The sequence below is a fragment of the Zootoca vivipara genome, chromosome 3 (genome assembly GCF_965207765.1).
Source record: "Zootoca vivipara chromosome 3, rZooViv2.hap1.1, whole genome shotgun sequence".
Taxonomy (NCBI): domain Eukaryota; kingdom Metazoa; phylum Chordata; class Lepidosauria; order Squamata; family Lacertidae; genus Zootoca; species Zootoca vivipara.
Genome location: NC_142586.1, coordinates 52,190,894 through 52,205,428, shown reverse-complemented (window position 1 = coordinate 52,205,428; position 14,535 = coordinate 52,190,894). Strand labels below are relative to the sequence as shown.

Here is a 14,535-nt window from a genome sequence, read left to right as displayed (position 1 = left end):
CAGAGCACATGCAGCAGTGCAGGAGCCAACCACATAGGGTGGGGTCCCTCAGGCTGCAGGAGTCTGCTTTGCCCTTTTGAACCCCACCAAGGAAGTGCTGGCAAAGCAACACCCAGCAGGACTAAACCCTCCTGCCCTCTGCAGTGTGGTCATGAGGGGTGAAGAGAAGACACAGCATCTCCCTCCTCCACCACCTTCCTGACTCTTTGGGATATTTAAAGCCCTAATTAAACATTAGGGCCCCACCACCACCAAATTGATTCAGGTCTGGCTTCTGGTGCAATTCTCAGAGCTCCCTGGGAAGGGGGGTTGGTTGTTAAACCACTCGGGAAATTGTAGCTGTTTGCGCAGGAGACAGGAGCACCTGGCAATATTCAGCATCTTTAACATGCTGTCATTCCTGGGAATTTGGCAGTGGGGGGAGTCATGATTGTTTATGAAGTGGTGTGATCCTGCTTTAAATGTATAGTGCAGATAGGGCCAGAGAAAGGGGAAAGGGGAAAAAACAAAAAGAAGGGAAAGGAGGTTTAATCAGAAGTCCAAAAAATACTACTACTCTTCATGCTCTAATAGCCAATATACTGCCAGTCAGAACTCTATGTGATGCTATTGTGTCTTTACAGCCTCTGGAGTTCCATAGTTAATCTCCTAAAGTGTCTTGTCAATTGGGCTGTGATAAACTGTATGATTTTAGAGTGTCTCTTTTAGTTGCCATAGCACATCCACTAGCCTGGTTTGGACTGGAACTGAGCAAGTGACATCTTAAGCTGTATGGGTTCAACAGTGGGGTCTGCCACTGTCTCAGAGCAGACTAAAGAAAGATCTCGGCTCTCTAAACACTTCTTAAAATCTTGCATCAATGTTGTGAAGAGATCCCAGTGTATTCAATGAGCAAAATCTGCAGTCTGTTTCTTTACGTCAGCCTCCACCAACCTATCGTCCTTAAGATGTTCTGAACTACAACACTCATTGACCCCAGTCATCCCAGCCATGCCAGCTGGGACCGACACAAGTTGTAGTCCAAAGTGTGTGATGGGCACCAGGTTGGCAAAGAGTGTTCTACATAAATACATCACTCAGGTTTTCTTATCTAGTGTAGCTCCTTGCTTCCTATACACATGTAGATCATTTCATTGGCAAGAGTCTCAAACTGCACTTCTTGGTTCTTATCTTAACACTTCTTTAGAGTTTGCTGCCGACAGTGAACTGTAAGAAGAAAAAAACCCACAAGGATCTCATTTTCCACATGTTCACTTAACCATTGTGATATCATACTTATCTGTAAACATCGATAGGAGTGAGGTGGGGAAGCACTTGTAATTTCCCAAAAGATCACATTCTGTTATCTTTAATTAGGTTCTTATTCTTTGTCATTTCCCCCCTGTTCCCACAGCATGAAATTGTGTCAATCTGGAAAATGAATTGGTGTTCTAAATCACAAATGATAATAGGACAAGAGCTGGACATAATTCTCTTTTACATTTATCCTGGTTTCTTCTCCCTCCCCCCAACTTTTTTTTTATAAAAAAAATAGCACATAGCATGATATGATCTTCAGCCATTCTATGGCATGCTTTTCTTCTTTGACTACCACTGTAACTGAATGCCACCTAAAATGAAATGAAAAAAATTGCTGGGGGATAACATGGGACTATATGAAATGGTCAGACTATTTGTTCATCTCGCCCAAGACTGTCTAACTACTCTGTCTGGCAGCAGGTCTCTGGGGTCTCCAGCAAGAGATATTTTGCATCAATGGCTACTGGACCTTTTTTAAATGAGACATATGCCAAGGGTTGAACCTAGAACCCTTTCCATGCAAAGCATGGGATCTGCTATTAAGGTGTCCAAGTAAGTATCATTTTTCAGAACAACAACAAAAGCCCTGTCTCTACTTGGTACCTTCACTTGGGGGGGAGAGAAGTGGGGGTACCAAATACAACCCAAGTTGGGGAGAAGGCACACCAACTTTCCTTTATCACTCATGCTGTTTTCTGCAACATGACACCACAGCTGGTAAGCTGTTGAGTGCTTATGTGACCTAAGAGTTTGATTTTCTTTAATCTCAAAATAATGGCTTAGTTGAGGATATTAGGGGTTTTCATTTTGATTTTCTCACATATAGCCAGCCCAGGACTTTTTTTTTTTTTGCCTGAGGTACATTTGCAGATGGTGTCTCCCACTCCACTTCCAAGCAAAGATGCAGAATGTCCCGACACAGTCACATTAGTATGGCATCTGAGACCAAAAATCCTATAAGCACCTCTCCTCCTTCCCCCGGCTGTAAAAATACAGTAACTGTGAATTAAGTAAGCAACAATTGGCAGTCATTTCATAATATCCCAAATCGGCTATCTGAGTTGTTGCCTCATATTGTCCAATGGCAGATTTGGCACTGAAAGCAAGCCCAATTCATCTTACAGCAGTTTGCTCTAGTGAAGAAGCTTGCAGATAGGTCTGCCTAACGGAATTTTCTCAGAAAAATCTCAGAAGTGTGAATGAAGGCATGGATGCATCTACAAAATCCTGTTGAACTGAACATGGCTTCTCACATGTATAAACCTTGGCAGGTTTGAAGCCGCATCTTTGGACAGCAATGAATATTCCTGGCACTTTGCAATAAATAGCACTGCAATTTAGTGTTTCAAAGCCAGTTGAGATTAAGCGACAGCTTTATTAAGGGGCAAACCTCTTCTAGCTTACACAATGAGCAAATGGATCTTGGCAATCACTAATGCAAACAGGAGTGTGGCTGACATTTGTTTCAGGCAAAGCCAGTCCAAAGATTAACTATATGTCGCTGAAATACAATTAAAAAGAGAGTGATGCAAACCATCAAGATAAACATTATTCTTACTTTGCATCCTTCTGTCCAAGGCCCAGCTTTTATTAATGCTTTGACCATTGTGTGCCATGCAATCTTTGTTATTCAAAAGCTCCCTTTAGTGCCGGCAGGGTTTGGCCAATAACTTTGAATGATAACTAATGAGCAATCAAGGAAACAGATAATCTCAAATCATACCCAACCTTCAAAGTGGAGATAAGCTTGTGAGATAAGTTGACATCATCTGAATGTGGAACGTTGGTCAAGAGACCTGGAATGGGAGAAGGGAGGGAAATAAGAACTTTTCCAGAGCGATGGAAACACAACTCTTATGTTTGGGGCTCTAGGGGCACTGCCGTGGCTTTAGGACTCATCTGTTTTGCAGCTAGTGCTATCTGCCTGTGAATATGCTTGCTTGCCACTTGTTTAGCCTGTAAGTTTCAGGGATTGGTAGGGCTCCGAAGTGTGTGTGGCAGAGGCAGGGGACCAGGGGAGTGGCCCAGAAGAGGGGAGCTGTGATTTATCGGGTGTGATGTCAACCGTAAGGCAGGAGCCAGGGGAGGAGGGAGAGTCAGGGCAGACCGAGATAGATGAAGGAGAAGTCTCAGGTTGAGGGCATGCAAGCCATCAGGGGAGGGTATTTAAGCCATCACAGAGGTGGAGCTTCCCTGTTGCTGCAACTGCTCCATAGGGTCCAGACCTGTGGACAGCTGCCCAGAGGCTAGAAGCGCGTGTGCATGTTTATAGTAAGCACCTTGCTCCAGTGGCTCCCCTCACTGCCAATAAAGAGTTAACTATCAGATGTGTGTCTTATCTGGGGCAGGCTGTGATAGTAGGTCTGTAAAAAAGCATTTGCAAAAGGTATTAAGTGTCCAGTAGAAAACTGGCGAAGAAATAGAAAGCTGCTCTGGAATTTCCCATTACCAAAGGGAGTGGGAAATGAAACACTATTATTATTTATGAATAAGGCACATAACATTGAAGTGTTATTACCTTCACTAGGATGAAATTCTGACCTCTCATGTGCCTATAATAAAGCTCTTATTAATTTTAGTGTGGCCAATATCCAATCCTAAATCATTTCTTTATCATATGCATATTCTTTGTTCATAGAGTAGAGGACAATTTTCATGGTGTTCTGCTAAGACTATAAAGTTAATTAATTTATTATGGGCTGTCTTAAATTATTGTACCAAGGGATAGTATACGTGCATCTATCAGCTGCTAAGCTACTCCCCAGTACTTTTTAATATTCATTCAGCAGTGCTTGACAGGTGAAGACAAGGGAAAACTTCCTCTTTGTGATCTGACTTAACTACACACACACACACACGCGCCAAACAATCCAGCTATCCTGTACATGGAAACCTATTGAAATCAATTGCCTTAAATGTGCTTCTCTCTATGCTAGATAATGTGTAGTACTTCCTAATTCTCCTCACAGAAACATGATCTGCATCAGCAATGGAGCATGAAGATATGAGAGATGAAGAATGGGGCCAGTACTTCATGTTAGTTTCCATATTGATTTGATTTTACTTAACCTACCCATTAGTCAAAAATGTATTTAACTGGCTTGAAGTAGTTTGGGGAGGGAATCAATTTAAAATTATGACAATAAAACAATAAAATTATAACAATAAAAAAATAAAATTATAACAATAAAACAATAAAAAAACAAACTAATCACTTATGAGATAATAACATTACAGCCTCGGTCTGCTTTCCAGTGACCTCCATAGGGTAGACCTTGTGTAAATCCATTCTAAGTGCTAATAACATTCTGAGCACATTGCAGGATAATTGCTGCAATCCTGTAAAAGACTTCCCAACACGCCTGCTCATTGAAATCCTCAGCACAATGGCTTGCAAGTAATTTTGAGTGTGTCAGGAGTGTGCACCATACTTGTAGCCAGACCAAAGATTTACATAAAGTGTCACTGGTGCCAACTAACACCTCCACATAGGTGCTAACTCTACAGATTGTACAAGTGCAATAGTATTTTTGAAGCCACTATGATCATGCAAATCTCACCATCACTTATTCAGCTCTCATGTCAAGGAACCATCACACACAAACAGTGTGTCTAAAGTGAACAGAGGCTATCCACAAGCTAACATTATTTCCTGTGAAACGCTCGCACCAAGGGTTATCTTCATTGGGCACATGCCAAGATTTACACCACTGCCAATCCCTGGAGGCGCCTAACCCTGCTCCTCTTCCTCCTTGCGGTCGCTACCTATTTTTCATGTGAGCGGGGAGCAAGAGCAGCAGTAAAATTCACACCTCATGACATCACTCTCTCTGAAATATGGTACAACTGAGCCCAGAGGGAGAGGCAAGCAGATTGGCAGCCAACAATAGGGATGAGGTGGTGGGACCATTCAGGCCAGAAAGCCCATCCACTGCAAACCTGAAATAAGCACTGTCCCTGTGGACTCCATAGGGAGGCCATTGTTAAAGATGAACCATCTAAAGTACCATTGATTTTACAGGGATGTATTTCCAAGTGTGCTTGAGAGAGCCAATCTGTACTTCCCTTATAGAAATCTAATCCCAGTCCTATGACAAGCACAAAGACACATTTTCACTCAGGTTGAGAATCTTGCCAGAATCTATTTAATTCCCGCTTGACTCATAAGCGAATAGGATAGAAAATCAACCCATATATGGCTGACCATATCTTCCTTATTGGATGGCAGGAATCATTTAATATATCATTTTCAAATAAATCACTCTGCTATGCCTAGCAGACCATGGTGAACGGGGTGAGGGGAATCCTTCCAATCTTGAAAATGTTAAAACTGCATCATTCAATCAAATTTTTTCACTCATCCAGTTGTTGAGCACATTTTGGAAACTCGGGCCCCAGCTAAGTTCTGCTTTGTGGAAGATGGGTGAGAAATAATTTAATCTGCTTGTGGCTGAGGCTAAAGCAAACGTATGGAGCCACATAGTCTTTGATCTGCTTTGAAAGCTATTAAATGTACCCCAGACTTAAGTTTCTGCCATAACTGCTGCCCACTTAACTATTGTGGATGCTTCTTTTTAATTCCCTAAAGGGGAAAAAAATCACTAATCATAGCTGGAAGATGTACACGAAGTAAACACAAGAAAGAAAGAAAGAAAGAAAGAAAGAAAGAAAGAAAGAAAGAAAGAAAGAAAGAAAGAAAGAAATTGATTCTATGTATTGTAATTGTCATCTCATATTTCTGAAGCTCTCCATCATCTAGAGCAGCAATGAGACCTGTCTGACCTTCCAGATACTGTCGGGAATTGGGACCACATCAGCTCCAGGCAGCATGGCCCATGATCAGAGATGATGGGAGTTTCTGTTGTTCTGTATTAAATCTGTATACCACCCTACACCTGTAGATCTCAGGGCGGTTCACAACATACAATTACAATGTAAAAAACACAAAATACATAATAAAAATAAGAAGAAAACAAACTAAAAATTCCCCTTCCCACAACACATTTTAAAGGGCATCGGATGTCAATCAGCCAAAGGCCTGGTTGAAGAGGAACATTTTTGCCTGGCGCCTAAAGGTGTATAATGAAGGCACCAGGTGAACCTCCCTGAGGATTGCATTCAAGAAACAGCAAGCCACTGCAGAAAAGGCCCATTCTTGCATTGCCACTCTCCAGACCTCTCATAGAGGAGGCACACAAAGAAGGGCTTCAGAGAGTGATCTCAGGGTCTGGGCAGGTTCCTATGGAGCATGGCAGTCCTAGAGGTATTGCGGTCTTAAGCCATTTAGGACTTGATAGGTCAAATCCAACACTTGGAGTCCAACAACATCTGGAGAGTCACAGGTTGCTTTCAGAGCTTCATGCTCACTAGCCTAAGTGAGAGAAGTTGCACCAAACTATATCTTCAAGTTTGGGTTGTATGGATATCTGATGAAGGGGTTAACAACAATACCCGAAATGTTCATAATATTTTTGCAGGAAGCATTTAATGTACATTGGAATTTTAACAGCTTAGAATTCTTGCTTAGTAGTTTGAACAAGTGTGCTGGAATAGTTTCATCCTTTGTTGCTAGGGTTAAGATGCCTTGTCTATAATCAACACAAATTAATGCTGTTCGGTTCCATGTTGTCTTGCTCTTTATATTGTTTATTGCTATGCTGTCAAATTTTGTGTTTGTATTCTCTTTTAACATTGTAAAGAACATCACACCATTCTTTTCTGAGCTCGTTCAAATGAATTTATTCTTTGTTATGAGTAAGATTCCACTAATAGAATATCAGCATCAACAATGCAGAGGCTTTCTTGACATCTGTTGAGTCTGAATCAGAGGACTGAGAGACAACGGGTGTCACTGGAGATCTCCATTGTCATTACCCATTTGGACATAGCAATAGCACTGCCAGGGCTTAGGTCAGTTCAGCCATACTGGCTGTATTTTTAATAGCTCTTTAGTTCACTAGGACTCATTCTTTGCCCTTTGTGATTTTGCCTGGCAATTGTAAGCCAGTAGAAAAATGATTTATTAGCTACCAGTACTGGAGATATGAAGCTCATGCATCACTTTATGCTGATGTTTTCTGTTTTTCTTTTAATTTATGATGCCTCCAAAGTAGAGGTTGTTTTCATAGTTCTGAAGATACAGCGAGCTCAGGTGGCTTTTCCCTATCATTGTATATCACATCCACACCATATATTTAAAGCACTCTTATACCACTTTAAAAGTTGTGACACACACACACCCACACACACCCAAAGCACCCTGGGAACTGTAGTTCTGTGACAGGTCTCCTAACTCCTCTCAGGATGAACAAGATACTTTGGGGGCAGCCATGACTATTAAGGTAGTATGATTACTTTAAATGGATGTTGTGGATGTGATCACAGAAAACCACAGTACTGTCGATAGTTCTATGGCCCTCCAAAGTTTCGAAGCATGGGGAGTCCCCCCAAAATTATAACTTGGCAGAATATTTGGATTATTTGATATGTATATGTATAATGTGGAACATTTGATGTGATTGGATTGGATTGTTAAAACGGAAAATTTAATAAAAATGATTTTTTTTAATAAAAAAAAGATAGTTCTATGGCTTTATTCTGACCATGTTTCCTTTCTGTGGTCATATCCATACTTACAGATTTTTAAATCCCTAGAACTGCGTGGTCCACATATGCACACACACAGCAAAGCTACACACCATATCTTGCAATCACAGTGCTACACCACTCTTCCGAAAATTGCATGTGGTGTGTTCCATTATGCATGTATAGCATGGGCATAGTCAGGGGGTGCAGGGGGAAGCTGCCCCCCATCAAAGAAAAAAAATACTTAACTAACTGACCAATCACATTGCTGATAACACGGTTCTGCCCCCCCCACCCCCAACATAAAGCCTGCCTCCCCAAATAAATTCTGGCTATGCCCAAGGTGTTGACACCCACCAATCTCTCTCTCTCTCTTTCTCCCTAATTTTCTGTGGGTGCAATCTCCTGAGAGATGCTCCCTTATTACCCAGCATTCCCAGTCATAGCCTGAGTAGTAACAAGAGAAGCACAGAGGAGCTGTTACGTTTCCAGCTTCCCCTGTATCTTTTAGGCTCAATCTTGCCAGTGAGGGAAGGTGTCCAATTTATTTTTCCATCAGCAGTTGTGTGGTCCAACACACAGCTTCTCAGAGGGAGGGAGGACATCCCCAGCAACCTTCAGCTTCCACCTCTCCTACTTCCATAATAGGAGACATTTGGATCGGTGAAAAGTGTGTCCTAGCTGGTAATACTTTCCTGCCGCACCCTACTGTATCTCTATATTTGAATCTGTGAAAATAAGGAACAGCAAGAGGAAAAGAAGAAACATGATAGTCAGAGGGCTCTGTTTAATTTTGTTGGAATGCCGTGGAACTGGGAGAATTTCCCTGTGGTCTTTGTTGAACCTTGATTATAGCATTCAGACTCCATACAGTGACTTGAGCGGTTTTCTACAAGATTTTATTCAGCTCCTTGGCGTGACTCCTAACCAGGGATCTACAAACATGTCTCAATCTGTTCTTATATTCATTTGCACATTCATGTGGTATTTTCTGTTCTGCTGCAATAGATTTCATTTGCACAGCTCTGTGTTCTGTTTTGCCATCCGCAGATATAGAAATATACATATTGTAACTTATTCTTTACTAGTAGACAATCGACCTGCATATCTCGGGCATCAACAGATACTTACAAATCAATTACCTTCCCTGTGTGCCCCTTTTCAAAGTTAATGGATTTCCAGAGGGGAAGCCCAGCTAGTCTTTTGCAGCAAAACAACCAACAACACTGTGACACCTTAAAGACAAAGTTAATGAAGTGGCCAATGGCCTTTCCCCAAGCCACCCCTGGGCTGCAAACCTAATTATGTCATCGGGAATTCAAGTTCTGTTGAATTTAGGCTTACTCCCTGGCAGTGGCATAGCATGGGTTGATAGCACCCAGGGGGTGGGAGGGAAGGAGGGAAACGGATGGAGTAGACATGTGCATTCAATGGTCTAATGGTGTCTGCATCACCCAGGAGATTGTAGCTGCAGAGAGAAGAAAAGAAGAGTCATTCTGTTGTATAGAGAGGTCACTTCCTGCTTTGCATGAAGAAGCCGTTTTCAACCGAGCCCAGCAATGGAGGTGTGCAACTTGTATTGAGGCAGCCTCAGGTGTTGACATTTTCTTCCCCTAAGAATTTTGCACTCATGGCAACCATCCCTGTACCCCCCCCCCCGACACACTATGCCACTTCTCCCTGATAAGTGGGATTGCAGCCACTCTTGCCACCTTGGGTTATGTTCACACACACTGCTGCATTTCCCAGTGTCTTTCTCCTGCCATTATTCACACCAGAGCAGGTGCAGGGATGTCTTTACTCAGCAATTTCTTTCATCGCACTGAGTAAAGCTTTGTAAAGCTGAGTAAAGATCTGTTCAGGGCACAACGGGAACCATGGCTTCTGTTTTCAAATCAGATGAAAGCTGGCTTCAAGAAAAAAATGCATCAAAGAGGAGTATTTCCCTTAAAGATATGGGACACATCTGGAACTGTGTACCCTTCTTCTTCTTCTTTAGCAATCATGTCTTCTTCTTTGACAATCACACGTTCATTGTCTTCCATGAACACGGTCTTAACAGTGTATCCGTAGGTGACTGTGGAGGCCGATTTTGGATTCACATGTCCTTCCACAGGGGACATAGATTTCCGGGCAGGAGTTGATCATGGTGAGGGTTCTCCAATTGAAGCACTCGCAGGCCAGTGTTTCCCAATTGTCGGTGTTAATACTACATTGTTTTAGATTTGCCTTGAGTCTTTAAACCTCTTTTGTTGTGTACACACTGGAGCTGCAGTAAATGCTAATGTGAATATACCCTTGATTTCACATTCAGTGTGAATATACCCTTGATTTCACATTCAGTCATCCTATCTCATTTCCTTCGCTCAGACATCAGGGAAGGACAGAAGAAACCACCAGTGGAGTGGGGTGGAGGAAATGAATTTTAAATTCAATCTTGCCTTTAAAATGAATATTTAGGGTGGTCACAAATGGATAGTCAAATTCACCTCTTCAGGCCTGTCAGTGGCAACTCTGCACAACAATTTCTGCTTCTGCAATGGGACTTTTCCCTTTCTCCTCTGGCACATACTCCCAGATGGTCCAGAGCCATCCAAGGCGCTCCCATAGGGAATGTGATGTCTGACTGTTCTTAGAACAACTAAATTGATCACTTCTTCCCCCATTTCTGAAAGAGGATGGTGAGGGGTGCAAAAACTTCAAAAAAGAAAAGAGGCACCTCTGTACATCAGTGAATATGTTAACAACATCGGCTGGAGCCTCCTTACATGGCCATTGCTCTGCGCCACCGATTGGCTGATTTAAACAGGGGCTTGGTGGGAGCCTTGCAGCCTTGACAGCCAGCCCAGGAGATGGAGCAAATGGCCAGCATCCATAGTGTTGCTTCGGAGGCTGGCGGTGCCCATGCCGGGTCGCAAAAGCTGTCCACCAACATGACTGGTGAGCAGTCATTGCAAAGCAGTTTACATATCTATTCATGTATAAAAGTGTGCATGTTGTTGTTGTTTTTTAAATGTTATCTATAGAGAACTAAGACTGACAGCTTTCATAGCAGGTGTCTATGCTGCAAGCAGCAAGCAGAAGGAAATTCTCTTGATAGTCTGTTTTCTTCTTCTTCTTCTTTTCTTTTTTCTTTTTGAAATGAATAATCCCATAAACCAACAACCCAGCGTCAGAAACTTACAAGACAGTTTACAGGTTGTATACCGCATAGCAGTCTGTGACCGCAGTAACAGATCAATAGGTCAATAACAAGCCACCACATGTGAGGCTGTATATAGAGTAGTCAGAGCAATTTACAAGGAGGCAGACAAAGCATATCAAACGCATCAGGACAGATAATCCCTCCAAAAAGAGCTCTGAAGATTAGGCGGTTTACATTCTCCTGCACTGGAGTTCACATATGAAATAAAAGGAAACCAATCAGGTGCCAAAAGTGCCTTGTGTTATGTCACCTCTGGGACGTTTACATCTCTTGTGTGAGCTTATCAACTAATGCCAAATCCCAAACTCGACCACATCTTAATGTGCACTCCCCTGCAGCTTCCCAGTGGCGATTGATCTCCATTTGGGCAGCTGCTACTAAGTTAGTTATCCAGCTTTAATATGCTACGGACTTGTTTTGCCCACAAAATAAAGACAGCAAGGCCAAAGATGGTTCAACCTCCAGCTCCAAATGAAAAATATCTGAAATACCTGTGAAGACCAGAACTGGTTCACTCCTGAGCATTCCCACCTGAGGTGAATAAGCATACCTGGGGTCGGACACCCCCTCCAGATTATGGTGACAGCTAAATCAGATCAGTGCCATCTTTGCACCAGCTTGAGCACAGATTCTTCCATCTTAGCTAACACAGATTTATTGCATGGAACTCTCCACATCATAGCTGCCAAGTTATCCCTTTTTTAAAGGGATTTTCCCTTATGCTGAATAGGCTTCCTCGTGAGAAAAGGGAAAACTTGGCAGCTATGCTCCACATTGCCTTTCAATCTCCATCAAGAATTGCACCCCTAAAGTCCATTTTCCACAGATGTTTTAAACCTCCCCTCTCACCATACAGGTGGTCAGTCATCATTTTATACACACCTGTTACTCCTTTTGTCATTCCAGAGCTAGTCTCATACAGTTTCTCAAATAGGATTGGTGAGCACATTGTACCTAGGGTTGCCAGACTCAACAGAGGACAGGACTCCTGTGCCTTTAATTGCCCTGCTCTCTTTTGAGTCTGGAAACCTTAAAGAGAAACCAGCAGACCCTTTGTTTAATTTCCAAGCAAAGGGTCTGCTGGTTTCTCTTTAAGGCTTCTAGACTCAAAAGAGAGCAGGGCAATTAAAGGCACAGAAGTCCTGTCCTCTGTTGAGTCTGGCAACCCTAAATGTACCATATGCTTGAGACAACATGGTCATGAAAGACTGTGTTCACGCCTTCTGAAACCAATCCTGATTGTGATCCCCCAGCTAAATCTCCAGTTCTTGCAACATTAAAGGTCTGCCCCTAGTAAAGAAGTCCTGCAATATACAGTATAGAGAGAAAGGAGAAGTTCTGGGTGCCGAGATCCAATTTTGGGGCAAGTGCTCTTTAGTGAGAAAACCCCTGCGGAGATTTAAAAGCACAAAACATGCAGCAGAGTAAAGCATGGAAATATAGGCTGCAAAACCTTAAAATGTGCCCTTAAAAGTGAGTTTCAAAATGTCTCCTTAAAAACTTCTTTCCAAAGTTTCTTACTTCTCCCAGTATGGAAAAGAGCACACATTTGGTAAGTTTGAAATTGAAATGGTTTACTTACAAATTTACAAACTCTCCAAAGGTCAGATTCATGTGCTTCAGAAAAGATTGCACAGGCAGTAAAACTTAGCTTAGTTACAAAGCAATCAGAGTTCCTAAATTATTGGTATAGATCCAGGAACTCAAGAGTGCTTGTGCGAGCCATGTGGTCTGAGCTGCAGCAATTAGCTCAAACCTCTTCACATGTTGAGCTTCTCAAGTAGACTTAGGGGTTGAACAAAGTCTTGATTACATAGTTCCTCCCAAGCTGAGAGAAAGTGGGCATAACTAAGCCAGGCAGGACAGCTTACTCTATGGTATTAACCCCTTCATGCTTTAATTAGGTTTAAACGTGTTGGGTATATGAGGCTGATTATCCCACAGTATCCTACAAAGACCCCTTGCCTTCAATCCCTGATACTGAAAGAATCTTTAAATTTCAGGAGGTTCAGAAAGGGTAGCAGAAGGGGCAATTCATGAGCAAACTGTTTTGCCCACTTCACCAAAAACTCCACACGGTGTAGACCGTAAAAATGGATAGGAAATTGAACAAAATCCTCTACTCTGGGAGAAGTGAAAGGATGATGCTCCAATATTTACAGGACCAATATTTACACATAATATGTCATTTTTATTCCAAATAAACCTAATGAGTGCTCTCACCTGAAATGCCTCATTATAATATGTAGATGAAGCACACTGAAACCACCCTCAGCAGACCTTCTGTACTCTGGGTCTGTTACCTCTTCCATTAAAATACAGTGGTACCTTGCAAGACGAATGCCTTGCGCAACGAAAAACTCACAAGACGAAAGCATTTTGTGATCTTTTTGTTGACTCGCAAGACGAATTTTTCTATGACTGTGCTTCGCAAGATTTTTTTTTGCATTTTTTTCCTTTGATTTGTTTAAATTGGGAAACCGCAAAACAAAATTTTCGCAATACAAAACGACTCGCGGAGCGAATTAATTTCGTCTTGCGAGGCACCACTGTATATCAAATAAGTGCTGCTACTTTTGAATCTCACTCAGAGGAATAGGGAGGGTTTGAAATAAGAACTTGGGGAGCAATGCCATTTGAAGTGACACATTCTTTGCCAACCGAGAGATTTTCAAGCATTCCCATCAATAAATATCCCTTGTTTACCGTTTGCAATAAAGGGACAAAGTTTCTCTTTTGCAATTGCTACATCTCTTTCACAATAAGAACCCCAGGATATCTAAGGCACCCAAATTTCAAGGTTAGCCCTGAGAGCTGTTGCAGTTCTTTCTGGGTGTCCAAAAGGATAAGAACACACATGAGTTCAGATTTCTCATAGTTTACCTCAAGACCTGCTATCTCTTTGAAGTCATGCAATTGCTCTTACAACACTGGATAGCTTTGTCGGGATTGTCTAGCATAAACAGGGTATTGTCAGCAAAGAGGCTGGCAATGCTATTCCCCATTTTAAAGAGAGAGGCTGTTGCTCCCTGCGGCGTCTTCTCTCTTGCCCAGGCTTGCCTAGTCTCACGACTACTCTTGCTCCCACTTCCTATTTCTCTAGTTCCTTCCCACGTATCCAGTCTCATTCAAGTGGAAGGGCTCAGCGGTAAGAGAATGTGTTTTGCATGCAAAAGCTCTCAATTTCAATCAAAGACAACTCTAAGTAATTCTGGGAAATACACCTGTGTGTAACCCTGACAACCTCTGATAGTCAATACAGAGTAGACAGTGTCAAACTCAATGGACCAATATTCTGGCCTTAATTCAGGAAATGGCAGTTTTTGCTTTTGCTTTTGTACACCATGCCTCCTAGCTTGTTGGCTTTGGACTGAAAATGCCAGATTTAACCCCCTGAGTAGCTGACCTTTGTGTTTGACTCCTTATCTACAAACAGCTCTCCCTAA

The 14,535-nt window shown here is 42.2% G+C and overlaps 1 long non-coding RNA gene across 1 annotated transcript in view; it reads right to left on the bottom strand.

Annotated features, from left to right (window-relative positions):
- Positions 1-1,332: 1,332 nt before the first annotated feature.
- Positions 1,333-14,535, bottom strand: part of LOC118082171 (uncharacterized) — a 31,292-nt gene continuing 18,089 nt past the window's right edge. Inside the window, exon 2 of the long non-coding RNA XR_004692200.3 lies at positions 1,333-3,095. This is a non-coding gene — a long non-coding RNA (uncharacterized LOC118082171). The remainder of the gene's footprint in view (positions 3,096-14,535) is intronic.